The sequence below is a fragment of the Malus sylvestris genome, chromosome 13, assembly GCF_916048215.2.
Source record: "Malus sylvestris chromosome 13, drMalSylv7.2, whole genome shotgun sequence".
Classification (NCBI taxonomy): Eukaryota; Viridiplantae; Streptophyta; class Magnoliopsida; order Rosales; family Rosaceae; genus Malus; species Malus sylvestris.
Genome location: NC_062272.1, coordinates 1,544,459 through 1,556,131, shown reverse-complemented (window position 1 = coordinate 1,556,131; position 11,673 = coordinate 1,544,459). Strand labels below are relative to the sequence as shown.

At 39.3% G+C, this 11,673-nt stretch overlaps 1 long non-coding RNA gene across 1 annotated transcript; it reads left to right on the top strand.

Annotated features, from left to right (window-relative positions):
- Positions 1 to 8,476: 8,476 nt before the first annotated feature.
- Positions 8,477 to 9,699, top strand: LOC126596549 (uncharacterized). The gene is made up of 2 exons (XR_007613987.1): positions 8,477 to 8,740; positions 8,889 to 9,699. It is a non-coding gene; the product is annotated as an uncharacterized LOC126596549 (long non-coding RNA).
- Positions 9,700 to 11,673: the final 1,974 nt, after the last annotated feature.

The following is an 11,673-nucleotide window of genomic DNA, read 5'->3' as shown; positions in this document are numbered from 1 at the left end:
GATAAAGCCAAAGGGTGAGTCGGTGACCACTCGTTTCTGCAGCGTTTTGTTCTCTCTCTTCTCTCAACCATTAGATTTTTTTTTTTCTTTTGTCAAATTTTAATTTATGAAATCTGATACTTTGTTTCGACGAAAAAAATTAAAAATGATTGAGTTCTATTTTTTTAGAATTTGTCAATTTTTTTATTTGATTAATCTAAAATAACAATAAAATTTGAATAAGAAATTTGTTATATTTAAATTCTCGCTCATAGAACTTTATGGAATGACACATGTTTATATATAATTTAAACATGAAAATTAGAGGTCTCAAATTTTAATATTTTTTTTCAAGCATAAAATTTAGATTTTTATGTTTATAATTTAAAAAAAGAGAATTAGCGCATGTCAATTTATAAACTCTGAACATTATTCAAATTTCAAATTTATTTCTCTCGTCTAAAAGATACTTCTTCTAAAATCTATTTGATAATTCATTCAATTAGAAAACTAAAAAAAAATTATCAAACAAATATTATGTTTTTAATTTTCAGTTGAAAACTTTCTTCTATTGGTCGAAAATTGAAAATTAAAAACTAAAAATCTTTTATTTTTTATTTTTTTGGTAAACTGAGAATTTTCATTCCAAGTCAAGGATGTCAGAACATACAGAAAACTAAAAATCTTAGATATCTACAGAGACCAGAGTTTAACCCCACGTCAAAATAGTGGGCCTTTCTCCTCAGACGGGATGCATTTGACGGCCCATATTCAGACTGCAGGCCGTAGGCCCGCTAAGCATTGGCTCGATCTGAGTTTGGGTAAGTGTTAATTAATTAAATTAAAATCAAAATGATCAAGTGTCTGTAACATAAGGAACAATGAACAATCAGATGAAGATCAAGACGTTTTTGTATTAGCTGTGCAATACAAAAACAAAATCTTCATATTGTACCTACCTAGCTAGTGAGGACAAAAGAGTTGAAGCATGGTAAAAGAATAGTAAAATCCATGAAATTAGACAGAGAGAGAGATTCAGGTAAATTATAGTACATCCCTAGCTACATACCAAAAGGAAAAAATTATTGGTGTCACAATCAATGGATAAACCATAAGACGGTACAACGATTGAGTTTTACTATTTCTTTAATGATTGTAATGTGGGATTTTAACTTGAAACGTCATGTACGTTAAGGAGAGAAGTACTACTATACTGATGACATGCTTATTGATAAGTCAGCAATTATGAATTGGATTGAGGATGAGTCAAAATTGGAACTTGCATTAGAGTTGTTTACTTAAGATACCTCTAATTGGAAAAATAATATTTGATTCCATATAAGTTGTTTATTGATTTCTCTCAATCAAATTTAAAACTATTTTAATTACTAAGATGCTCTTGTTCTGAAAAAAAAATTATTTTCTTAGGCAAGCTTGAAAGTTTAGAAATGATGCGAGGATAAACTGGATAAAAAATGAATTCTAATGTGTTGTCTATCTAGAAGTTAGAATGCCACTTCCTATCCGAGCAAAAGTCGAATTTTCTCCAAAATCAATAATTAATTTAAATTTATTATATTGAACTATAGGCTCCATTCTTACTTTCATTCTTATATGCTTTAAGGTGAAGTGTCAATTTAGCCCTTAACATTTCATATAGGTTGCGAATATAAAGTCTAAACTACCATTCAAAGTTAACTTACACTATTTCTTATGAAAAACTCTCAATTTACCCTCCAAAGTTAACTCCAACATTTTTTTATGAAAAACTACTAATCTACCCTCCAATGTTTATCACATGCAAGTAATGTAACTTAAATTGACAGAAAATTGAATATAATAGTTTTGAATATAATATTATGAAGGGTAAATTACATAATACCCCTTCAGGTTTGGGTGCACTTACAACCTCATACAACATCTTTAAAACATTTCAATCTCATACATTTACTATTATTTTTTTTTTCAATTTCATACAACCGTTAAAAAATCTGTTAAGTTGACCATTAAGTGATGACATGGCATATATAGGGTCCCCATTTGTGCTGACGTGGCTGCCACATTTGTGCCATGTGGTTAAACACTTAATAAAAAAAATTTAAAACATTAAATAATTAATTAAAGAAAAAAAAAACACAAATCTTCTTCTTCTTCTTCCCCACTTAAGCCACCCATTCTCCCACTACCACCACCACCCTTTTCCCCACCCGAGTCACCCTTTTACCTGTAACATTCCACATCGCTCAGGGAAGTGGATCTTCTAATCCTTATATGTATATTTTCATCTCTACCTAGCACAAGGCCTTTTGGGAGCTCACTGGCTTCGGGTTCCATCGGAACTCCGAAGTTAAGTGAGTTCGCGCGAGAGCAATCCCAGGATGGGTGACCCACTAGGAAGTTCTCGTTTGAGTTCCCAGAAACAAAACCGTGAGGGCGTGGTTAGGGCCCAAAGCGGACAATATCGTGTTACAGTGGAGTCGAGCCCGGGATGTGGTAGGGGCCCAGGCCAGGATGTGACAATTTGGTATCAGAGCCAATCCCTGACCAGATGTGTGCCGACGAGGACATCGGGCCTCTAAGGGGGGTGGATTGTAACATCCCACATTGTCCAGGGGAGTGGATCTTCTAAGCCTTATATGTATATGTATATTCTCATCTCTACCTAGCACGAGGCCTTTTGGGAGCTCACTGGCTTCAGGTTCTATCGGAACTCCGAAGTTAAGCGAGTTCGCGCGAGAGCAATCCCAGGATGGGTGACCCACTGGGAAGTTCTCGTTTGAGTTCCCAGAAACAAAACCGTGAGGGCATGGTCGTGGCTCAAAGTGGACAATATTGTGCTACGGTGGAATCGAGCTCGGGATGTGATGGGGGCCCGGGCCAAGATGTGACACTACCATAACCACCCCCATTCCCCATCACTTCTGCACCAACAAAGCTTCTTCCTCTAGAACCACCACCATCAATTTCCTCATCTGCAAAGCCCTGAGCAACCCAGAAAACCCCAAGGCCTCACTATGAATTTTGCCCCACCTTCCTCACCACCTCAAACCTTTGCCTCGATTTCTTCTTCCAAGTCATGTCCTCACTTGCTACCCATTTCTTCGCCCATCTGCAACCCAAACAACAACCAGCAACATGATCAAACAACAACCCTTCCCCCATAAAAAAAATACCCATATTTGTTTTTGTTGATGCACAAAACCGGAGCGGTCTTGGAACAACGTAAATCCGACCGTGAATCTGCAAGAACGCTCAAGAACACGAAGAACACAAAGAACACAAGGATTTTATCGTGGTTCACCCCAATCTTTGGGCTACGTCCACACTGTAGTTGATTCTGTTTCTCTGTAAGTGTATGGATACAAGTGTTTGGGGAAGTCCCCCAGAGAAAGAAGAGAAGGGAGAGGAGAGCCTCGGTGGTGTGAGGTCTCTCCTGAATGTAATGAGAGCTTCTCTTAGCCTTCTTAGGCTTGTCTCTTTGCCTCCCTTAGAATGAGGGAAGGAGTCCCCTTTTATAGAATAAGGGGCTCCTCCTCTTTTACAAAGTATGGGCTTTAGTGTGAGGCCCAAATACAAGGCCCAAGGCCCAAATATACGAGGCCCTAAATATGGTATAAACAGTAGTCCCCCAAGTCTTCAGTCAAGAGAGTCTTTTGGCTGGAGACTTGAAATTCAGTCCATGTGTGGGCCGAAGTAACTAGATGTTATCTTGAACTGATGCTCGATATGAGGCGGTGCTCAATCTGAAATGATGCTCAACTGTCACATGTTGTGAGGCCGCTTTGCTTGTAGCTTATGTTGCCTTGGTTGGCTTGGCTTGTGGCGTTTGAAGGTGAAGGAGTCCCTTTTATAAAATAAGGGCTCGCTCCTCAATACATAAATGATGGGCTAGAGTTGATGCTCACGGCGAGCCGGTTGCTCAGTAGGCGGCGATGCTCTCTAATGGTGGTGAGGGAGTCCCTTTTATAGAATAAGGGCTCGCTCCTCAATACATAAATCATGGGTGATCTTTCAATGAAAGTGAGGGAGTCCCTTTTATAGAATAAGGGTTCACTCCTTAATACATAAATAATGGGCTAGAGTCCCCCAAGTATTTTTCATGAGGCCCAATTGAGGCCCAATATATGGTACATAATGTAGTCCCCTAAGTCTTCAGTCAATAGAGTCTGTTGGCTGGAGACTTCAAATTGAATCCATGTATGGGCCGAAGTGGCGGTTGTTCGGAGGTGGTATTTGTATACCCTGCACTGAAGCTTTGTAGGTGAAGCTTTGCAAGTGAAGCTTTGAAGCTAGAGCTCTGTAAATGAAGTCTTTGAAGCTAGAGCTCTTGTAAATGAAGCTTTTGAAGCTAGAGCTCTGTAAATGAAGTCTTTGAAGCTAGAGCTCTTGTAAATGAAGCTTTTGAAGCTAGAGCTCTGTAAATGAAGCTCTTGAAGCTAGAGCTCTGTAAATGAAGTCTTTGAAGCTGATTTGACATGAGTGATGCTTATGCATGTTTATGTTGATTGACATGAGTGATGCTCATGGATGTTGACATGAGTGATGCTTATGGATGTTTATGTTGATTGACATGAGTGATGCTCATGGATGTTGACATGAGTGATGCTCATGAATGTTGACATGAGTGATGCTCATGAATGTTTATGTATGATTGACATGAGTAATGCTCATGTATGACTTGAAGTACTCGGCGTACTTTTGATCACCTGGTTGGTGCTATTTTGGGCTTATGGGTCTTTGCCCTTCACAACATTCCAGCCCATTTATTTTGGGCTTTACCGTTCTTTTTTTTTTTTTTTTTTTTTACCCTCTGATGGGGTTTATACATATTACCCTCTGATGGAGTTTATACAGATATCTCCGAAAGATAATAAAAATAAATCACATCATTCAAAAATACTGCTTTTGAAGGTGAGTATGGTAGATGGTTTGATAATGAGATAGTATTTGCATAATTGAAGGCTAGGTAGTGGAATGGCAGATGGCTGCATAAGCTTTTGCTTTTACTTTTTCTTTTCCTTTCTGCATGATCTTGAGTCCCCCGCAATTATCTCTGGTCTTTCGCAATTATATCTGTCCACCCATGTTTTATGGCCTTTGGAGACCATCTGATTTTAAGTTTTTAATTGCCATTGCTTTCCTTGCTTTTCTCTAGGATGACAGCTGCTTGGACAGACACCACCCATATGCCTTTCTTTATCTCTCCACTCTTTCTCTGCCCCCCATGTTCCCCATCCCTGTCTGATGCAGTCCTTTTATTGAATTTACCAATCATACCCCTGCAAGCCACTGAAACATCTCGGATATCTCTTCTCCGACGCGCTTTGTTTCCAAGCTCGAATCGCCGGCGATAGACACCTCGCTCTGGCAGCTACTTCCACTGTATACGGAGCTGCTAATTTTTTCTGTCTTTTGAACGAAGATTTCTATCATTCTAGCCAAGCATTATGATTAACGAATGGTGTGAATATTTGTACCGGTCGTTGTAACGAAATCTCACAACTACATGTTCATTCTCCCCAAACAGAGCCTCTTCACATAGATGATTTGGAAGATACGCTGAATGACAACATACGGTATCATCCCTCGTTTCCTGGGTGGCTCTGATGACAACATACGGTATCATCCCTCGTTTCGACGGTCAGGATCGACGGTCGTAGGGAAGCGAAGAGTGGGGCCAGGTACGGTGGATGAAACACCTCCAGGTTGAGATCGGTAGGGAAAGTTCTCCTGAAGTTGTCCATCTCGTGTAGGTTGCTCTCGCCTACCAATACTCTGCCATCTGGCACAAGAACAACGGATGAGTGGTACATTTTTGGAATGCCGGCTGGCTTCAGCACCACGATTCTCCGTTCTGGGTTGGATTCATAGGTTCAGTACAAGACCGGGTTGAAAACTGGATTTTTCGCGTTCTCCCAGTCTGCCGTCCCGTTCAATGCGCCGTTGATTATGAGGACGTCACCCGTGGGCAAGAGTAGCATACCGGACATGACACGGGGCATGGGCATTTTCTCCATGACCCATTTAGGATCGGGGTCGGTTTATTTGATCCGGCCGTAGCTAAAACCCGAAAAGATATTGATCTTTCCATTTCTCTTTTTCTTCTTGCTCTGAGACGGGGTTCTCAGCGAAGTACTCGGAGTTCCTGCCTGCTCTTTGGTTGCAAACTCACCGTGCTCAGCTCCCTCAATATCTTTTGCCATGGCTTCTGTGACTAATTAAACAACTTTTGGCTTTTGGCTTTTGACTAGTAAGGAACGAGAGGGAAGTTGTTTGGGTTTGTGAGTGTGGATTCTAGAACTTGGTGGAAATATGGGACTGAAGCTGGAGCTTGAAGGACAGAGACGACAGACGTCTGCCCTATAGTCACCTTCGGCGATTTGGAGACGACAGCCGTCCGATTTTCTCATTTCGAAACAGCCCAAATTGCGGGAATAAAGGATGGTATGGAGGGAAAGGTCGCGTCGGTTTGTGGAGATCTGGAGGTTACCCAATAGTCAAAGCTGTCAGTGCCGTTCCGCTGGCGGGTCGGATCCGGGTCTAGATCTGATGACTGCATATCGGAAAAGCTTGCCTGAACGGTCCCAGCTTTTGATGTCTGTAGTGACTCTGCCAACAACCCCGACAAGCACTGATTCTGCCAACAAAAGCTTTTGATGATCTGACGACTGCATCCTTCAGCTTTTGATGTTTTGCGTTGGGGCGGTTTTCTATCCTCTTCCCATATTTATATAGGTTTTCTTCTTTAGTTTGTAGGAAAAGCTAGAATAAATTGATGGAAATCTGACTCCACCAGCGTTCAAATTCCTCTGCTTTCTCTCTTTGCCTGTTGGGTTTCAAGTTTGGCTATAGAGAGGGGAAAAGAGGGAGAGAGAGAGACAAAAGAAGGTTTTCTAGAAAAGCCCCAGGAGGGAGATTATGGGTTCTTGTGATTTTACAGATTCACGATAAAGGTGAACAATTGAGAGAGAACCGACATAACTTTTTGTATCGATTCCCACAGACGGCGCCAAATGTTGATGCACAAAACCGGAGCGGTCTTGGAACAACGTAAATCCGACCGTGAATCTGCAAGAACGCTCAAGAACACGAAGAACACAAAGAACACAAGGATTTTATCGTGGTTCACCCCAATCTTTGGGCTACGTCCACACTGTAGTTGATTCTGTTTCTCTGTAAGTGTATGGATACAAGTGTTTGGGGAAGTCCCCCAGAGAAAGAAGAGAAGGGAGAGGAGAGCCTCGGTGGTGTGAGGTCTCTCCTGAATGTAATGAGAGCTTCTCTTAGCCTTCTTAGGCTTGGCTCTTTGCCTCCCTTAGAATGAGGGAAGGAGTCCCCTTTTATAGAATAAGGGGCTCCTCCTCTTTTACAAAGTATGGGCTTTAGTGTGAGGCCCAAATACAAGGCCCAAGGCCCAAATATACGAGGCCCTAAATATGGTATAAACAGTTTTCAATACAAGAATCAACCAAAAAATATATATAAGATCTTAAACATATTACCCATAAAAAAAAAAAGAAGGAAAGATGGAACCTATTTCCCCTCCCCTACAAACACCATTGCTGCCTTTCCACTTGATCTTGGCGACCTCCTCCATCTCTTTCTCTTCCTCATTCTCTCACTCTAACCTCGAATTGGCGTCGATCGGAATCGTGAGACGCAGCCAGCAACAAAATTGAAGGGGAGTGTGGGGATTTTGGTATTCGACTGGTCGCTTGCAACAAAATCGAAGGGCAGCGAAATCTAGGTTTTAGGGATTTCAGCTTTAAGTTCAATGCGGCTTCGTTGAATTTGAGGTTGAGCTTCTGCTGGGACTTCTGGTCCTTGAGTGGACCAAGTGGAGATGGAAGAACAAGAAGAGATGAATTTATGGGTGTTTGAAACTTTTTTCTATTTTTTAATTATTCAATTATCTTTTCAAAATTTTAGTTGAATTTCTAATTAATTTTAAACATAATAAAAATTTAATTTTTTAATCCACATGTCCTACTTGCTTCAGCCACGTAGGCAGTTAACAGAAGGACTAACAGGAAAAGAGACGGTTGTATGAAATTGAAAAAAATAAATAGTAAATGTATGAGATTGAAATGTTTTAAAGATGTTTTAAAGATGTTGTATGAGGTTGTAATTGGACCCAAACCTGAGGGGGTATTATGTAGTTTACCCTATTATGAATGTAATTGTTAGATTTTTATAATTCAATGACCTATTTTTTTTGAAGAAAATAGTTCATAAATCTAATTTTCACTGAAGTGATAATTCAGGAACTAAATTGACAATTCATCCTATGATTTATAAACACAAGAATGATTCATAATTAAGATCTAACTTTTTATTTGAGTTCCGATTACGATTTAGTAAACATATCGTAAGAGGTAGTTGGTTTAGTATAAGGCTCCATATTTTTTTCTTTCCACATTGCTAGATTAGATTTGAAAATGTTCCGGGGACAACGGCTATTAATACTGGACAGTCCCACACCGTCTCCAAGTCCAAGCCAGCAGCATATATGACTATATGAGAAACATTATAAATATGTATATTATATATAAAAAAACATCAAAGCACACAAAAAACCAAACAGATACCGAAGAGCAAAGCAAAGCAGTGGTGAGTGGTGGTGGGGTGAGTAAAAGGTGCAGACTCCCAAGTCTCTCAGAAGTGATGAAATAAAAAAATATAAGAAGGTTCCAGGGATCAAGGGTCAAGCTCATGTGCCTTCAGACCCACAAGACGAGGAAAATCCAACAAGCAGCAAAAGGTTTTAAGCTTTTTTTTGTTTCTATCTTCTCTTCACTGATAATCACTGCCAAAAAAAGCAACTTTTCCCAGAAGTAGTACTATTACTCACACTACATTTTTAGTTTTATGAGCTTTGTTAGTCTTTGGCATTTATACAAAAATTTTAGTTGGTGCAATGAGAGCTGCTGGAGAAGGTGGAACAAGAAAAGGAAGCAGAAATGGTCGTAGAGAAGCTAGAAGCATTGCGATTTTCATCTTCTGTGTCGTTTTAATATTTGCTCAAACGAGTAATTTGATGGTTTTTGCCAGTACTCCTACTACTAGTACCAGTCACGACAATGGGTGGACCGGTCGGATAATGAGGTCATCGCCGCAGAGGAAAGCACGATTTTTGGGCAAGGTATCGTTTTACGCACCTTCGAGTAGTCCATCTCACCATGTTCATCGTCTTCCGGCGATCAACGGTGACCCAGGCAAGCCATACGGAGATGACAAGAGAATAGTTCATACAGGTCCAAACCCTCTTCACAACTAACTAATATCGAACTCAATTAATGTTCTGATTTCGATATCAGTGGTTGTGATTAGGGTTTACTATGTTACTGCACGGCCGCTTCTGCTGTTTCTCCTGTGTATTCCAGTACGTACTACTGCTAGCTTAGCTACAGTTAGCTAGCTAGAATTTTCAAGTGAAATATGACTGTAACATCTTTATGTCATCAGTTTTTCTTTTCTTTTTGTTGTTTTTGAGGTAGAAAGAATGAGAGCATGGCTTTAGCCTTTTCCAGTAGGGTTTGACGATTAGGGTTACGGGCAGAGGAGCAAATGCAGAGACTAGTAAGAGGAAGGAAAAAAATTGGAAAGGCTAGTTAATGCTCTTGTTTTCTTTTTGCAGTGACTCATAAAATTGCTCTTACTTACCCTTTCTCTCTGTATGTTTAGAATTTTTTTTTTAATTTGTGAGAGAGCTTCAAATCATTGCTAAACCTAGTCATTATATATTCTTCTCCTCTTTAATTTTGTTCATGTCATGGTTCAGAGCTCCCCCATAACCCTACACATTCACATTGTTGCTTTGCAGCACAGAATGTATAGCTACAGAATCAATCTTAGCTAGACTGTAAATGCCTTTGGATCTAAGTCTAAAGTGTTGGATTTAGGGTTTCTTGTTTTTCTATGCAAGAATTATTAAATCCTTGATAAACTATTGCGTCCGTCCGATACATCATGTGACATACTGCAGGGCTTCGCATGAACAAGGCTAAAAACAGTATAAATTGGACTGTGTATAGTTTACTGTTAGGCAGATCCAACCGTGCGATTAGTGCTTCTTCCCCAACAGTGCAATTAGACCTAATCACACAGCGCTGATTCAAAGCAAATGATCATGACCACTGGTCTAAGGTACATCTAGCATTCAACCTATTAGGGTAAAACATGAACGTCTATTAATGAGCCACGTGGGCAAGTAGGGCATGGCTCATGTGGTTGTAAGTCCTCTGAAATAAATATTGGCTGGGAATTGGACTATTTTTGATTGATTGTTCCTAGATCTGCATTTGACTTGAATGCATCATTTTCTTTTGCTCTCAAAGAGGATGCCCGTCCCTATGGGCCAACACGCTTCCTCAGGATTTAGGGTGCATTTCTCCCAACATGTACTAATGGTGCTAAAGGTTTTCTTGCATGGAGCACTCATCGGGCACTCCCCCATTTTTTACACTTCAAAAAGCCACCTCCCATTCCTCGGAAAGAAACTTACAAAGAGAATTTCGGACCACGTCATTTTTTTTTAAGATACGAAGTTAATGTTTTAGATCTTCGGAAAGTTTAAAAAACATTGTGCATGGGCAAAATAAGTTAAGTTACTTTTCTAATTGTAACTTCCATAATTTGTAAAGTACGTAATTTCATAAAAACTTGAGACCCTCTGTATTTTTGTTTATCCAACCTCATATTTGTCTTAGTTTATGTGAGGATTGTCCCAAAATCCTAGAAACGACAACTCTAGGGTATTAGGACAACTCTTCTTGCCTTGTTTTAGTAGGGTTGCTCTTGTTAGATTAAAATTGAGGGCAGCCACAACTTGCGGTCCTTTAGGAATCTGGATTCTCTCCTGTCTCATTTTTCTCTTCCTACCCCAATTCCCACTTATTTAAATGCTCAAGATTAAACCACATCATCATCTTTTTGTTTTACTTTCTTTGTAGATAGAGAAAGAAGAAGATGAAACTAAGAGAGGAGGAGGATATGCATTTAAAAAAAAAATTAAGCTTTACATAATAGAGATTAGTTGTCCCTCAATGTTTTCAATGTCACCTGCGGACAAAACAAAGTTCAAGCTCTCAAGGTTTGATCCACAATTAAACAAAGCCATGGAAACTTCCTTGGAATTGAGTTGTGTAGAAACTGAATTAATATATGTGAATCCTATAAAAATATATATATAACTAGGAGCCCGCAAACCCAAAATTGGCCAGAGGACAGAAAAAGGTATTTATTTCAGCTAACCTAATCAAGTAGTTTTTGAGTACTTAATTAATTAGAGTTCAAAAATCAAAAGATTCTGGGCTGGTCGACACCTAATAATAAACAAAACAACAATTGTACCTTATCGCATTGAATGGGTTTGCATGTATAAATTTTAAAATGTCACTGTGTAATGTCTTTTATTAGTTCTAAATATTTCATATTTTTCTTCTTTTAAAAGTCTATTTCCAAGTTTTTCTAAACTATCATCTACTCTTTGTACTCTAAACCATCGTCTCATACTCGCATTTTGGTGTCAATTAATTACGTTAATAATTTGTTTGTGGAAATTACTTAGTTAATTAAAGTGGGTCTTTCCCCATGAAATGAATGTTTGCCTGGAGTCGTTCATAAATGTGTGATGAAAGAGTTAAAGAGGCTCTGATCGAAATGCAACCACCCATCTCTCTCTATGTCAACTCC